The following is a 17,558-nucleotide window of genomic DNA, read 5'->3' as shown; positions in this document are numbered from 1 at the left end:
TTCTACATATGAAAACAATGTGTACCTGAATTAGATGCCAGATCTTGTTCATGGTAACTGAGTTACCACTAGAAGAATCCAGGCCAAGATTGTGATCATATGCATTCTTAAAAGCAGTAGCTGACTGAAAAATGGAACAAAATACACATTAATAAATAATTCGAGTAACAAAAGTATGATAAGTTGATGGACTTACTTTATATTCTAAACTACATTTTCTTGCATCATTGAGTTTTCTCACAACCTGGACATATGTTGCAGCCTTTTTATCAACTATTGCCAAAAGCTCCATGTTAGAAGGACCAGATGAAATGTGAGGACTAGAAAATAGAGATAATATTGGCCCTGATCGGTTAGCCCCAATGCTTGAATCAGTTACATTGGTCCTTGCTAAATTGGAGATGCGGCTCAAGCTGTGAAGAAAGTCCCTTTTTTCCTTTTGCCAGTCATCCTGACAGATAGAAAAAAAAAAGGTAATTTAGTATTAAACAGGCGGTAAAAGGGTAATTTAGTAGATATCAGAATACAGAATTGAAGTGTAACTTTGACTTTGTGTAGAAACTAACCTCTAACACTGTCATCATGTAGTCACTAAAGTTTCTGAGATTATCTTTCTGGGCTTCCTGAACAGCAGAAACCATTGCCATTTCACGAACCTGAGATTATGAAAATGTAACATAAAGAGCATGAATGTATAACCATGTGAGCCTCCTGCAAATGGGCTAGGTTAGAGTCCTTTTTTCTATTAAAAATGATTGAACATTTAATCTTTTTTATTTTATTTATAGATTTTGGTATTTAGGGCCTCCAAATGGGGAAAGCAACTTTGAAGAAGTAGTGGAGTTTGATCCAATTAAGCATCATAATTTCTTCTGTCCTTGGGTTAATGGAAATGTTGTTGCATCAGGGGTTGAGGTGTTGCTGCAGCTTCTTTCTTACCCTTCTTGAAGTTTGTCTTCAATAGCCGTGCATCCAATTAAAGTAAGATCATTTTCTATTAATTATGCCACCTGTTTTTTTTTTTTTGGAGTTTCACATGTTTTTAAATATAAATATAAATATTTTTTTGTTTGTAAATTTTGAAGGAGTTTCACATGTTTTTTTTGGGGTTAGTTCAATGCTTTGTTTTATGACCTAATTTAAAAAGCTTAACCGAACCGAAGCTTATCTGATTATTTATTTAGAGGTTTTCTCAGTCTCCATTACACTCCAATAATTTGTATTCTTAGATATAAAGTTCTCGAACTTTTTTGTTATAATATATTGCGAAATTCAACAAATATCTTCCTCATGCTTTCATGGACTTTGACTTCAAGAAGACACCATTTCTTTCATTGCTATTTTTATTGCTTTATGCAACCAAAAAAACATAAAACCTGAAAAATAAATCCAAAAAAATGACCTCTAATATGTTAATCTTTATCATGCAACAGTGCTTCGGTGGATTTTCTACCTGAACCACAGACTTGGGAGGGTTCTGTTGCATGCATTAGCGAAACCACTACTTCAGCTGCTAGACAATTAGGCTTAACAAGTGTATATCGCCCATCTACCCCTGGTCTTCACGGGTAATATATATATATATATATATATATATATATATATATATATATATATATATATATATTTATATTTATTATTTTATAGTATTAATATAAAATTGGCTATGGAAATTTTACATATACATGAACATAGACAAATTTTGCAATTATTCAAATAACTGTAACCTGATTTTTATTTCACCACAGGTTGGCGAGCTAGCGGGAATAGCTGTGGGGGCAACTGTCATGCTTAATATTCTTATAGATGGGTACGTATAAATTGAACCTTCTTAATATTCTGATAACTGGGTATGTTGATAGAAGTTTTTTTTTTAAAAAAAAAAAAAAAAGGGGGTAACCTCTTTGTTCACATTTTTCCCTTTGTTGAAATGATATAGGCCACTGACAGGAGCATCAATGAACTCAGCAAGAACCTTGGGACCAGCAATAGCTGCAAATAACTACAAAGGCATATGGATCTACCTTACAGCTCCCATCCTTGGCGCACTAGCTGGTGCAGGTATTTACACAGCAGTGAAACTGCCTGAGGAAGATGATGTATAGCATTTATGTGACCATAATGCCCTGAGGAAGTTTTCTAAGATGTTTTAACCTCTCAAATGTGTATGAATCTGCTAACCGGTTATGATGGTTCCAAGTTATGGTGGTGATATCATAGATAAGTGGGGAAATAGATGATTCTTTCATTGCTGACCTGGTGGTTGGTCTTGCCTCTTGTCAAATCAAAGCAGGCTCTCCTTCTCGTGGAGAGCGCTTAGCCAAGTACAATCAGGTAAAAACTGAGCAAAACTTAAATTTGTTTACCAATTAATGAAAATCTAGACATTTCTTGAGATAAAAAAATGAATGCAACAGATAGCAATGTGCTTTCTTTGAAAAATATATACCATTTATAACATATTTTATCCAAATAGAAAGGATATGTAGAAGATTTTTAAATTATAATGTCGTAATAAGAAAAGCAAATGGAAAGCAAAATTTTATTCTTTATTAAGTTTAATGCCCGTGTCCAAGAGTGATCATATTTGATTAACAAACTTCTGACGGGAGTGTGAAGGTGGCAGTTGAGCTATAATCACGACCAGGCTCGAGTTGTGGTTGTCGATCGATTTCAGGTGATGTACTTCAGATACTTTTCCTACATATGGACCCAATATTATCCCTCCCCGGACTTAAAATGCTTTCAGTTAAGTTTCTAATTATCTACACATATAATCAGCATAAAGAATCTCTTATATTTTATGTAAGTTTAATTAAAATAAATAGTCCCTTGTTTTTTTTTTTTTCAGGATACCAGGAGAGATTCTACTTCAATCTAGGTGACACTGGCTTCAAGGTCCGTTTTTTATACAATCATACCCATGTTTCATATTAAATTGGCACTTTGACTTTTCAATGTAAGGGTAAGATAGTCATTTAGTCTTTTGATAATTTATATTTTATTGTGCAGGTGTTCCAAACCAAGTTTGCTAAGATAAGCATGGGTACGAATTTCTCAATCCTTTTACCTAATTGCTCTCCTCCCAACACGTTAAAATTAATGAATGTTTTGATTTTTTTTGGCACTAACACTTGGATGATGCTTACTTTGACTTGCTGTTGGAGAGGGTAGTGGAGTGGGCTTGCTGAGTGCTGATTGTGTGTTTGATGGATGAATTGGTCCTGATTTGTGGCTGGATACTAAAGGTGATGAATGCCACAAATTATTATCATTATTGTTTGTTTTTTTATGTTAGTTTTGCGAGAACATATGTATTTAGCTTTCAAGGAGATGACTACCTCATCTGTCGTGGGTCACGCTCCATATTACTGCTTGTAGCAGAAGCAGAAAACGGTGCTGATTTGTTTCTTTCTACTTAGTATTTCTTACTGGTTGTGAACAAGCCTCTCATCTCACATTTGAGTTTATAGGAATCAACAATCACTATGAAACTTCTATTGTTTAGATTTCTTACTGGTTGTGAACATTTGTTTCTTCCCTTTCTACCCTTCACGTGCAGGTTGATGATTTGTCAAGAATGTTCAGACTATTTTCCAAAAATACCCCATGGATTGGATCCTGTCTCTAGTATGTTTAAAAAGGTTTGTGATTTAGAAGCTTTGGAGGAAACGAGACTCAAGCAAAAGTAAACACATAGAGAGTTGTTGGCACATAGTAAGCTAGATTATGCAATTGTATATAAATGAGTTCATTTTATTATAACATTTACTCACTATTGGAATAATTATTTGTATTTGACATATTAGTGAAATGAATTATCTTTGTTATTTATGGTATTTTATTTTGTATTATGAGATTTTTAATGTATTATTTAATTTGAAAATTAGTAAATCTATAAATAATATTTTGTTTAAACATTTAAGATTATGATACGCAAAAATGTGTGTCATCTTCATTTATGACATGGCCTTTCTTGACAGGGGCTTTCTTGATACACATTGCGTGTCATTAACACGTGCGTCGTAAGGTTATGACACGCGAATGCGTGTCGTCTTCCTTTATGACAGGGTCTTCCTTGATACGCATTGCGCGTCGTAAATGAGCGTCGTAAATGCGCGTCGTCTATAGACGACGCGCAAAAGCGCGTCATCTCTCTTTATGACAGGGCCTTCCTTGACGCGCATTTGCGCGTCGTCTGAGCCTTTTACGACGCGCAATGAGCGTCGTAAAAGGCTGTTTTTCTAGTAGTGATTGGTCGTAAACACCTTATCCATAAACACCATGGCCGTAAAACCCTTTGTGTGGCCGTAAACCCCCTTAATGCAATCATATGTGATTGTAACACTTCAATCCAAGTGTTTCCTATTCCCTAAGGTGGTTCCCTATCACGATTAGTTGTTATATACACTAATTATATAAATATATGTGTCATTATATGCCTTATAGGATCTGTTTGTGCTCGATACTTCACTTGACATTTAGCATCCTATATCGATCTTAAATTCGTATCACTCACTATAGGTGAGTTCATACCCCTTAACTTATCTTTTAAATGATTTTATAGGGGGGGGGGATACAAGTAGAAACATTATAGTTATTATATCAATCGCATGTGATTAATAACTATCAAACAAGTGGATTTCCTTATACTTCAAACTGTTTTATCTAACAAACTCTTCAAAAACATTTTATAAACTAACATCAAGTCATCTGTTACCATTCAAATGGTTAAAACTCTTTTATATGTTAAACATTCTATTAAACTCTTATAAACTTATATATTGTCAAAATCATGTGTATATAGATATATTTATATAAGTAGGGTTGGAAGGACTTAGGAATAATTACTCACTTTATTTCATGTTCCTTGTTTGGTTGTGGACTTAGGGTATCCTGTTATTTTTCCAAGTGTCATTTGAATCTTAGTCATATATTATGTATATGTGTATAGATATAAAAGTTCCTACATTAGTTCAGCACCTTTGGGTAGCAAGGGTGTACAAGGATACTAAGTCATTTAAACAACATTGCTAGTGAACTATAATAGGTATAGTTTAGAGGTTCACTACTCACTAATTCTAGTACAATGAAATATACAAGAGTCAGTTCATTCTTGATTCAAATACAAACTTACTATTATGAGAAACAGAAAGAACATACTATTATGAGAAACTAAGAGAACACACACTACACTATACAAAGAGAACATACTATACACTAGAACATAGAAAACATACAATACACTAGAACATACTATACAAACAGTATAATACTATAACATTAATGTGAGCCACTAATTCATGGCATGGCAATCTACTGCTGTGTCATGTTTTGTAACCCAGAGTCTCCTGGAGGGAGAGCGTGAGTTTGTATATAGATCTATACGGGACTGACCATCCTACACCTTGCTGCTTGCTACAATGGGACCTGCAGGTCTGTGGGTGATGAATGTCATACCATTTTGATGCCTTTGAGCATTGTGTTTCAATAGTCAATCAATTATGGTTACAACCTCATCACATTTTACCTTAATTAAAAAACTAGTATAAGGTAGTTAGTATGTAGTTACTCATACACAATACTACATTTCATCATTATTTTCCCATTGCATTCATATTGTGATCTTGTCACATAAACGATAATGTAAACTATATTTTGGTATTGATAGTCATGTTTGGGAAAATACACACTTTTAGAAACAAACAACATACAGAACATTCAAGCCTTGGTAGAAGGCTACTTATTAGTAGAAAATATAGGATTTACTAAGAGATACAAACATTTACTACAAACTCTTGCAAACATTTACAATAAACATTTACAAACACTTTCATACAAACAATGACACTAAATTTTCTTATGAACTCAACAACTTTAATGCTGATCTACTCTTTCAAAATAACTTGTATTCTCAGGTCACCAGTAGATAGGTGCCGATGACCAGGTCTTTGAGAAGAGGGAGCTTTCAAGACTTATCTTTATTTTGAATATTCAATTTTGGTGTCTTATAAGATATACACAGAACACACTTGTATTAAAATTATATTATTAATGCAATGGATGATGTTGTTGCTTGTTTACTATTATGCATTGTTGTGATACTGTACATGATGTCCTCCGTCCCAGAACGTTTCCGCCGTTCAGGTTTTGGGGTGTGACTGTAACAGCCCAAAATCTCAAGTATTGTTTAATTGAATTTTGGGGTGTTTTAAAGGGGAGACTCGGCGAGTTGGAGCCAGACTCGCCGAGTAGGGTCGCAGTTGTGGTCGCGGGTTCGCGACTGGACTCGACGAGTCCAGGTATGGACTCGGCGAGTCGACGCTGTTCAGCGGAAAACCCTAGCCGTTCAGTGTGGGACGTATATAAGGGATCTTATTCCGTCATTGCTCGTTTTTTTGGCCGATTGAAGAGAACCCTAAACGACTGAGGCGTCTAGAGCAAGCTTGAAGGCCATGGGTGACCTTGAAGGAATTGTTGTGCAAGGAGGAGAAGGGTTTTAGTTAAAGGAACTGCAGGGAGTTCGAGTTCTGAAGTTGGGGACATGGAAGGTACATCATTCAGGTAATAACTCGGATTACATTCTCCTGTGATTGATGTGTATATAGATTTAGGGTTTATAGAACCCATTTGGAGATTAGATGGATTGTTGTGTTGTTATTCAACGTTTATAACCTTGTATTAGGACCCTTAGAGGTCCAGAAGATTCCATGGTTGTATGTTCGGGAAAATATGTATCTCAGGAAGCAGTTCGATCAACTGCATGGCGTGGACTCGGCGAGTCGGATGATCAGACTCGGCGAGTAGCTTGAAGATTCACTGGGACTCGCCGAGTTGTTCTTCAGACTCGGCGAGTGGAGTCGGGGTGGCCCCGCGATTCTTCCAGGAGTAACTCGTCGAGTCAATCAGGATACTCGACGAGTAGAAGGGAAATCTTAGAGGATTAAAGGACGACAAGACTCGCCGAGTCGCCAGGGAACTCGCCGAGTCCAGTCGAGTTGACAGTGGACTGTTGACCAGAGTTGACCGGTGTGATTTCTTAGGGTCAGTTAACGTGGAAGATAGAAGTATTAATAAGGGATGTATGATGTTACAGGGAGCTTGTAGCTCGGAGGATCAGGTGCAAGGGATTTCAGGAGTTGCTATCTTCCAGTGTCCGTGAGGTGAGTTTTCTCACTATACTGTACCCGGAAGGGTTTGATTGTGTGACCGGAAGGTCGAATATATTATGTGTTATGTTTATATGCCATAAATGGAAAGTTAGCTGCTACGCGTGATATACATGTTTATATATGGGCCGGAAGGCAAAGTGTTACGCGCCAGAAAGGTTAGGTGTGATATGCGATACATGTGCTTTAAGTATTAGAGTAAATGTATTATGTGTTGTGCATGTTTTGGGCCGGAAGGCAGGTTGATATATGATATATGTGCTTTATGTGTTACAGTAAATGTATTATGTGTGATATATGTTTATGGGCCGGAAGGCAATTATCTTATGGGCCGGAAGGCAAATATGCTATGGGCCGGAAGGCAACACGTTATGGGCCGGAAGGCGATTATCTCATGGGCCGGAAGGCATTGTGCAGTGGACCGGAAGGTCAGGGCCTGGAAAGGCGTATGTGCGTAAGGTGTATATTGGGGAACTCACTAAGCTTCGTGCTTACAGTGTTTATGTCATGTTGTTTCAGGTTTTCTCAGTAACGCGGAATGGCAACGGTTCGATTGTACACACCGAAGAAAGAGTTGTATTTTGGAGGATCCTGGTTTTCTATTCAAATGAAAATGGAACTATGTTTTGTATTTCAAATATGAATAAGATTTTAAACAAGTGTTTTAATATTAAATTGATTATTTAAAAGAAAATTTTGTCTTGAAAAATCACGGTGTTACAATTGGTATCAGAGCCTTGGTTTGAGGGATTCGGACGCGCCTACGGGTGAATCTGGACTCAAACTGAGGAAGTAAGAAAAAGTTTTCAAACAAATAGTTTTCTAAAAGTGAATAAGAGTTCAAAGAGAAAGCAAGAAAGAGCAGTGTGTACAATCAGCCAGAGCCAAACGGTGATTTCCCAAAATACCCTTACTTTTGTGTTATGAAATATCTATTATGCAGTTCATGAGATATTATTGCATGCTAGAGACAGGCTAGGAATTTCATATCTTAGGACTAGAGTGGCCTGATTTGTGATACCTTAGCCTAGGGTTTGTTGTTATATGTGCGTTATGCTTTTGTGTGTATGTGATGAGTGAGGGTATCTAGTTAGAACGCACGAGGGGTAGAGCTACAGAGTACAGTGGTACTTCCGAGGATGAGCCGAGAAGGTGGAGCTATCAAGGATAGGGAGTCCTATGTATGCTTCGATGCTCGAATGCTGCTTGCTTCGTGCTTTGCGGAGTTCTCGAAGATGGGAGTCAGCTACTAAGTGAGTATGACGATACTCAGGAGGTAGATGGCTGGCATCATTAGGAACTCTTCAGCAGCTGATAGCAAAGAAGTGGGGGGACGGCGGAAGGGACTAGGGAGTAAACCTAGCCAGATGAGTGCGCTGGTAGAGTAGAGGATTTCGCTGGAGAGCGAGCACGCGCGATGGGATTGGTGAAAGAGTAGCCCGATCAGCCACTTAGGAACTCTGGGATGGTCCGTGTGGAAAGTATGGGTAGATGTGGCAGGTAGTATGGGCCTGTACTACTGAAAGCAGAGGACCCATACTTGATACAGGGAGCATTCTGAAGGTCCTAAGGAACGGAATGAGGAGTGATGTCATGGTTCGAGTACCATACATCGGAGCAGATTGCGGGGTGATGTTATGGTCCGGGCACCATACATCGGAACAGATTGAAATAGATGTTGTGGTTCGAGTGCCATACGTTGGAGCAGATGGAGGGTGATGCTATGGTTCAGGTACCATACACCGGAGCAAATTGAGAAGGCATGTCATGGGATGAGTACCATGGTTCGTAGTGGATGATGCTGGTGACTATTTTGTTATCCGGTTATGATCGATGAGGTAGAGATCGGATGCTATGGGTTTTAGGCCTGTGGACCATGATTGAGGATGGAGAGGTGTTCCTTGAGAGGAGGAAAGGCGAGTACCTATCAGAGTATTGTGGTAGGGAGTTAAAGGGAGAGGGAAATTTCGGTCTGAATCGAGAAATCAGTCGATAGAGGAGAGGACACCTTCTAGGTGGGTAGTGCCATTTATGTTCGTGTGCAAGACACGAGGGGTCTGGTGTTTCAGTTCTGGATTTGGGAGTACACCCTGCAGGTAGTTTTCGATAATGACTTCCCTCAGAGCATCAGGTAGCGGGTGTGCCGCGAGACAGTGATTTACCGTGAGCAGACAGTCAGTTGGGACTGAGGTAGTCGAGAACCACACCACACCTAATTGAGAATGACAGGTTGTGTTATAGTGGTAGCAGTGAAGAGTTCAGACGAGTTTTGCAGTGCAGAGAGTTTCGTCTAGGTTGAGAGTGAGTTCCTGTCCTTGGGGACAAATCCGGCGTTGGATATAGGTTGATAAGTTGAGATGAGAGGAACGATGATTTTGCGGTGCAGTCTACGAGTCAAAGATGTTATCGAGCAGTGCAGGTGCTTAGTATTAGATTGGTATGGGATTTGGAACGATTAGAGGCAGCCGTGATGAGAAGTTCTTGGAGAGTTAACCAGAGGTTCAGAGTATAGAGGGTTGATTGACTTCATAAGGGGAGGGACTATTGGGCGTTGCATAGCACTTTCCTGGAGCAGGTACGATTTCGCTGGTGAAAGATAGTCGTGGGTTGATGGTATGCTAACTAGTGATGGTTCGAACCCTAGTGGGGGAGAACCGGGTGCAGTACGTAGAAAACAAAGAATTGCCAAGAGTAATTATAAGTGGAGTATAGAGATGCAGTAGGAAATCAGGAGACCAGAGGTGTCGATGATCGAGTAAAGGGGTCAGAGTGAGTTAATGCGGGAAGTACTTGAAGAGGAGAACGAACGTATTCATGAAAGGTGATTGGTGTTGTTGCAAGAAGATAGAGAATGATTGGGCAGTCAACTTCCGGAGTCGGTATGCGTATCCTTGTTTGGATTTTGAGTGTCGGGAAAAAGGGATTTGGAGAAGTATCAGCGCATTTCGTACGTCAATGTTATCTCGCATTCCAATCGAGAAATTAGATGCACCAAGGTTGTAAGGCGGGGAAAATATAGATTTAATTATGGGGTGCAGGAGATTAGTGGTGGTGGTAGTATTCTAGGATATTCGGGTATGATATCCTTATTTTGGAGTTATTCGGGAATCCCGAATTGAATCGACGTGTGGCATATCAGGTATCTGCGGATTTAGTAGGAGTCTTCGGGTATGGGCATTCAGGGAGATTATTTGAGAGGGTGGATTTTCGCAAGATGGGCGTTCGTTATGTTGATTGCCTCCATAGTCTGTGGTGGATGTTCGAGTCGCAGTACTCACTAGTCAGAGGGTGTTGTGATACTGCGTGGAGTTGCAGTACTCACTGGGTGGCAAGAGAATTTTTATGTTGGAATATTTTCGAGCAGCGTATGAGGTGGAAGAGTTTCGAGTTTGGGTAGCCCTGGTATTGAGTCTTTGGAGCTTGGATGTTGAGTCGGGGGCGAGACGGGGGTCTTCGTCTCTGTCGGGAGATGCGGGGAGATACGCAAGGAAGAGGCACAGCAGAAACCAGAGATTAGAGTTGAGACGATCCTTGGTGGGATTGTATTTTCTCTCACGAGGAAAAGAAGATTTTGTGACTTGCGTGTCACTGGGTCGGGATAGTGGTCACGGGGAGAAAAGTCAGTGGAATATTTGGATCGCGATATGGGTGACCGTTGGGAGCTCAGAGGTGGAGCCAAAAGTTGATCTGGTACTTAGTCTTGAAGAGGAATATGGGAAAGGAGCTTATCATGATGACATCTAAGGACACTTTAGAGAGGGCGAACGATGCGGACGTTCGAAGACATGTTTCGGGCATGTGTATTAGCTGTCGGAGGAAGCCGCGGTACGTAATTATCATTGGTTGAGTTGTTCCATATTAACAGCCATCATTAGTGCATTAGTATGCCGCCTTTTGAGCTGTTGCATGGAAGGTGATGTCGGAACCTCGTTCGTTGAGGAAAGGTAATGCATGGACCCGAGAGTCCTTGCGAGCAGATCCAGTGCATGTGTGATACAGGGAGTAGTGGCAAGGTTGTTAAGCGGATTTCACTAGGTGAGGGAAGGGAAAGGTATGTTGGGGCGAGTGCAGCATGTGTATACGATTGCAAGAGGTGAACTCGTGAGATTTGCCCTGAGAATTGAGAATAGGTCCCTCAGTTGTTCCGATATGGATAAAGTGGGCTTAGGATCGGGGAACCGGTGATTCAGAGTTTCATAACCCTTATGGGTCGTGTGATCATTGAGATTTAGAGCAGGGTCGCGTCTTGGGAAATTCTCGGTTGCAGGAAGTGGTGGACAGTACAACGATCGTGTTTTGGTCGACAGAGCAGATGCAACAGGTTAATCAGAGGTTAAAGATCGTTTAGAGTTGACAGGAAGGTTGTGCAGACAGACGCCGTTACGAGCAGGTGTTTCAGGACGGCGACTTCGTATTCCTGACGGTCTCTCCCTGGGAAGGGGTATTTCGATCCAGGAAGAGGGGTAAGTAGGGGCCCGGTATGTTGGGTCTTTGCGTGAAGGTGCGAAGGTAGGAAAAGTGGCCTACCGGTTGGAGCTGCCAACGGAATTGGGATGGATCCATGACACTTTTAGGTGTCGCAATTGAAGAGGTGTATAGCAGATGAGTCAGCAGTGGTTCTACTAGAGAACGATTAGGTGGATGCGAGCCTGTGTTACGCCTAGAGACTAGTGGCCATCAGGGATCGGAAGATCAAGTTTCTGAGGAACAAGGAGGTACCTCTGGTATTGATTCAGTGGCAACCTCGGAAGAGATCGAAAGTGTCTAGGGAAGCCGAAACGTGTGATGCGGGAGCAGCATCCAGAACTATTTTCAGAGTGAGACTTCGAGGGCGAAGTCTAATTCTAGTGGGGGAGAATTGTAACAGCCCAAAATCTCAAGTATTGTTTAATTGCATTTTGGGGTGTTTTAAAGGGGAGACTCGGTGAGTTGGAGCCAGACTCGCCGAGTAGGGTCGCAGTTGTGGTCGCGGGTTCGCGACTGGACTCGACGAGTCCAGGTATGGACTCGGCGAGTCGACGCTGTTCAGCGGAAAACCCTAGCCGTTCAGTGTGGGACGTATATAAGGGATCTTATGCCGTCATTGCTCGTTTTTTTGGCCGATTGAAGAGAACCCTAAACGACTGAGGCGTCTAGAGCAAGCTTGAAGGCCATGGGTGACCTTGAAGGAATTGTTGTGCAAGGAGGAGAAGGGTTTTAGTTAAAGGAACTGCAGGGAGTTCGAGTTCTGAAGTTGGGGACATGGAAGGTACATCATTCAGGTAATAACTCGGATTACATTCTCCTGTGATTGATGTGTATATAGATTTAGGGTTTATAGAACCCATTTGGAGATTAGATGGATTGTTGTGTTGTTATTCAACGTTTATAACCTTGTATTAGGACCCTTAGAGGTCCAGAAGATTCCATGGTTGTATGTTCGGGAAAATATGTATCTCAGGAAGCAGTTCGATCAACTGCATGGCGTGGACTCGGCGAGTCGGATGATCAGACTCGGCGAGTAGCTTGAAGATTCACTGGGACTCGCCGAGTTGTTCTTCAGACTCGGCGAGTGGAGTCGGGGTGGCCCCGCGATTCTTCCAGGAGTAACTCGTCGAGTCAATCAGGATACTCGACGAGTAGAAGGGAAATCTTAGAGGATTAAAGGACGACAAGACTCGCCGAGTCGCCAGGGAACTCGCCGAGTCCAGTCGAGTTGACAGTGGACTGTTGACCAGAGTTGACCGGTGTGATTTCTTAGGGTCAGTTAACGTGGAAGATAGAAGTATTAATAAGGGATGTATGATGTTACAGGGAGCTTGTAGCTCGGAGGATCAGGTGCAAGGGATTTCAGGAGTTGCTATCTTCCAGTGTCCGTGAGGTGAGTTTTCTCACTATACTGTACCCGGAAGGGTTTGATTGTGTGACCGGAAGGTCGAATATATTATGTGTTATGTTTATATGCCATAAATGGAAAGTTAGCTGCTACGCGTGATATACATGTTTATATATGGGCCGGAAGGCAAAGTGTTACACGCCAGAAAGGTTAGGTGTGATATGCGATACATGTGCTTTAAGTATTAGAGTAAATGTATTATGTGCTGTGCATGTTTTGGGCCGGAAGGCAGGTTGATATATGATTATGTGCTTTATGTGTTAGAGTAAATGTATTATGTGTGATATATGTTTATGGGCCGGAAGGCAATTATCTTATGGGCCGGAAGGCAATTATCTTATGGGCCGGAAGGCAAATATGCTATGGGCCGGAAGGCAACACGTTATGGGCCGGAAGGCGATTATCTCATGGGCCGGAAGGCATTGTGCAGTGGACTGGAAGTTCAGGGCCTGGAAAGGCATATGTGCGTAAGGTGTATATTGGGGAACTCACTAAGCTTCGTGCTTACAGTGTTTATGTCATGTTGTTTCAGGTTTTCTCAGTAACGCGGAATGGCAACGGTTCGATTGTACACACCGAAGAAAGAGTTGTATTTTGGAGGATCCTGGTTTTCTATTCAAATGAAAATGGAACTATGTTTTGTATTTCAAATATGAATAAGATTTTAAACAAGTGTTTTAATATTAAATTGATTATTTAAAAGAAAATTTTGTCTTGAAAAATCACGGTGTTACAGTGACAGATTGCTATCAGAGCTTTGTTTATAGTGAATTGAGTATATCAACCCATAAAACATATGCAAACTATAAACACACCGGGATTAAAAATACTCTGACCAAGAGTTTATACTTTTAAATAATAAAATATTTAATTTAAGTATACATACCTGCATTCATACTAAAATCAGTGTCAGTAGAACAGAACAAAAGTATTTCGGTTGTTGGACAACACAAGTAGGCTTGGGGACATATCATTAGATCTGGGTGTGATATAGCCTGATCAACTATATCTTTCCGAGAAGTTATTAGCATGTGCCAATGGTTGTGGTGTAGCAACAAGTCTAAAAACTTACCAACATTACTACAACGAAAACATTAGAAAAAAAATAAACTTAAAAATACTATAGTTGTATTTTGTGTTACTATAATTACGTATTTGAGAACTAAAAGTCTTTATTAGTAGGTTAATAGTTGCTTGGTAGATACGCTAAGGTTATATGTGGCTAAGGTGTCATAGACTTAGAATCTGTGATCTTTGCTTTATTTCCTGTTCCTTGTTTGGTTGTTGATTTGGAGTTAGGGTCACTCATTTGAAGATCTATCCTTTTTTGATTACATGTAAATGGTATGCGCTATGCAAGTATTGAAGTAACCGATAACGATCATCTTATAATTATCTTAATTAGTGCATCTATTAATTAATTATTTTACCCCTATTCTTGCATAGATAACATGGTTGGATTCCATCCCCACGGCAACCCGTACATCCCCAACCAAGGAAATGGTGGATGGCTCGATGAAGAGCCAGAAGAGAATCATCAAATCCCTTTGGATGATGACTTTGCAGAGAACTTTACGGAGGATTCTGACTCTGAGCCAGAAGTTAGTAATCTACCCCTGGTGGTTCAAATCCCGAATCCAAACCCTCGTCCGACATTTCAAGTTCCCACACCTCTGTGGGCAACAAACTTGAATAGATGGAGTCACGAACAGGGTCAACCCTTACCTTACAACGGAGACCGAAGCTTTTACAACCTGAGCGAGGGAGGCTTAGCAGACAGAGTGCTGCCTATTCTAGTCCACATGATTGCTCGTACTGATGAGCAGGGTAGGGCAGCCATCAACCGAGTCATGGAGGTCGATGCCGATGCGGGAGTCAACACTATATGCATTCGCCATCTGGTATATGCTCATGAAAGATCTCAGAATCAGATTGCAGCCTTGTAGTGAGAACTTACTGCAACCCAAGCCAAATTCAGGGAACTTTGAGCTCGTCAAGAAACATTTGAAAGGCTCATGAGTGACATGGAGCGCCGTCTGTTAGAATCAAGGACTCAATCTAGTGGTTCTCGTCGCAGATAGAGCCTACTTAACTTTCTCTTATGGATATAACTTAGGTCTATGTAAAAGCTCTAGTTTAATTTCCTATCTATAATAAGACTTTAAACTTGTTAGTCTTTAAAGTCTTAGTACTATCAAATTTTCCTATTGTGGTTGATGTAAGACCTACTTTTAGGTCATTTTTCCCAAACTTGTTACATCATTAATGCCAATATTATTGACAATTATCCAATCTTTTAGGAAATCAATATCTAAGTGCTTTCAGACTTCTACTATTAGGTCTTTATATCAAACATACTCTCATTTGTTTTGTTGGGCTATGGTGAGTTAGTCCATGGACCACTCTCAATATACTTACAATTGATTCTTATTACCATCTTCATCTTTGTAAACTTTTAGTTGAACGATGCCTACACGGAGAGTGACAAGGCGTAACCCTCCGATAACTCCTACATAACCTGCACCTACTCCACAATACAACTCGGAAGCAATCCAAGATGTGGTAAATGCGGCTGTTACGGAAACCCTAGCTCAGTTCAGTGCTAGTGGAACTAGCGGGAGTGGAACGACAGTTCATTCCACTCAAGGTAATGGTTCTATCTGCTATAGGGAGTGCTTGTATAAGGAATTCACCAACTGCAATCCTAGGTCCTTCAACGGGACTGGTAGAATCATTTCCCTCTCATAATGGCTCGAGAAAACGGAATCGATCTTTGAGATCTGTTCCTGTCCGGAAGAAAGAAAAGTTAAATTTGCTGACTGCACCTTAGCGGATAGAGCCCTGACGTGGTGGAATAGCCATGTCAAGCCACTAACTCTAATAGTGGCTAATGCTATGGGCTGGGAAGCTCTGAAGGAGTTCATGATAGAAGAGTAATGCCCGAGGGGTGAAGTTCAGAAACTTGAACAAGAACTCTGGAGCCTGACCATGAAGGGCTCCGACATAGTGGCATATAGTGCCAAATTCAGCGATCTGGTGGCACTATGTCCAGGAATGGTCCCTACGAAGCGAAAGAAAATAGAGAGGTACATATGGGGGCTGGTGCCTCCATTTCAGGGGAATGTCGTAGCTTCAAACCCCACTACCTTCGATAGTGCCAAGCGATTGGCACAACGGCTCATTGATCATGGAGCCCGCACCCCAACTACAATAACAACCCTGGCCATTCCAGAACCCTCCAAAGCTGCTGACAACAAGTAGAAGTTCTGGGATAACAAGAAGAAGAATGCGGCGCAGAGCTCTACCAAAAAGTAGTAGGTCATGGCCGTTCATCCTCTGATAGCACCTACTGCTACTGCGCCAATGAAGCAGTATGTTGGGAGCTTTCCAAAGTTCAACAAGTGCAGCTTCCATCATAATGGACCCTGTTGGGAAATGCAGTGCGCTAACTGCAACAGGAAAGGGCACACTACCTATTTCTGCAAAGCTCTGACAAGGCCAATCACCAAAGTTACCGATGTTGGTCTGGGTCAGGCTTGCTACGAATGTGGTGAGGTGGGTCACTACGAAAGGAATTGTCCGAAGGCAGGGAACGCTGGCGGAGTGGGAAGAGTTTTGGCTATAGGCCACGAGGAAGTGGTTGCTGACCCCACAATGTTCACTGGTACATTTCTCCTCGATAACTCACATGCATGCATACTGCTTGATAGTGGAGCAGAGAGGAGTTTCATGAACCAAAAATTTGCTGATTTACTTAAGCTACAATCACGTGCACTTAAAGAACCGCTCACTGTAGATATGGCTAATAGAAAGACTGAGAGCAATAGCAATATATACATAGGATTTACTCTAACTCTAGATAGCCATTCGTTTTCAATCGAACTCATGCCGGTCTCAATTAAAAGTTTCGACATCATTATTGGCATGGATTGGTTGAGTCTTCATCGTGACGACATCATGTGTTATGAAAAGGCCGTTCACCTTAATCTACCGTCTAGCGAAACTCTAGTTGTCTATGGAGACAAATCAGGCATGAACCTTCGTATCATCTCTAGTTTTCAAGCCCAAAAGTACTTGCGAAGGGAATGTCACGCATTCCTTGCTCATGTTGTCGATGTTAGCCAAGAGACGAAGGACATAAGGAACATCCCAGTGGTACGCGATTATCCGGACATCTTTCTCGAAGAACTCCCAGGATTACCTCCACAATGTCAAGTCGAGTTCAGAATCGACTTAGTTCCAGGGGCTACCCCAGTAGCCAAATCGCCGTATCATCTAGCACCAGCTGAGCTGCAAGAACTATCTGGTCAACTAAACGAGCTGTCATCAAGGGCTTTATTAGACCAAGCTTCTCACCCTAGGGAGCACGGATCTTGTTCGTGAAGAAGAAATACGGATCGCTTCATATGTGCATCAACTACAGAGAACTAATCAAGCTTACCATTAAGAATTGTTACCCTCTGCCTCACATAGACGATTTGTTCAACCAACTGCAAGGGGAAAATTACTTTGCA

The 17,558-nt window shown here is 41.1% G+C and overlaps 1 long non-coding RNA gene across 1 annotated transcript; it reads left to right on the top strand.

Annotated features, from left to right (window-relative positions):
- The first annotated feature begins 2,631 nt into the window (after positions 1-2,631).
- Positions 2,632-3,248, top strand: LOC145001532 (uncharacterized). Its single transcript, XR_013661634.1, has 4 exons — positions 2,632-2,748; positions 2,852-2,898; positions 3,013-3,046; positions 3,175-3,248. It is a non-coding gene; the product is annotated as an uncharacterized LOC145001532 (long non-coding RNA).
- Positions 3,249-17,558: the final 14,310 nt, after the last annotated feature.

The sequence above is a fragment of the Lactuca saligna genome, chromosome 1 (genome assembly GCF_052625555.1).
Source record: "Lactuca saligna cultivar CGN05327 chromosome 1, ASM5262555v1, whole genome shotgun sequence".
Classification (NCBI taxonomy): Eukaryota; Viridiplantae; Streptophyta; class Magnoliopsida; order Asterales; family Asteraceae; genus Lactuca; species Lactuca saligna.
Note: the sequence above shows the minus strand (reverse complement) of the source record. Positions and strands in the feature narration are given on the sequence as shown.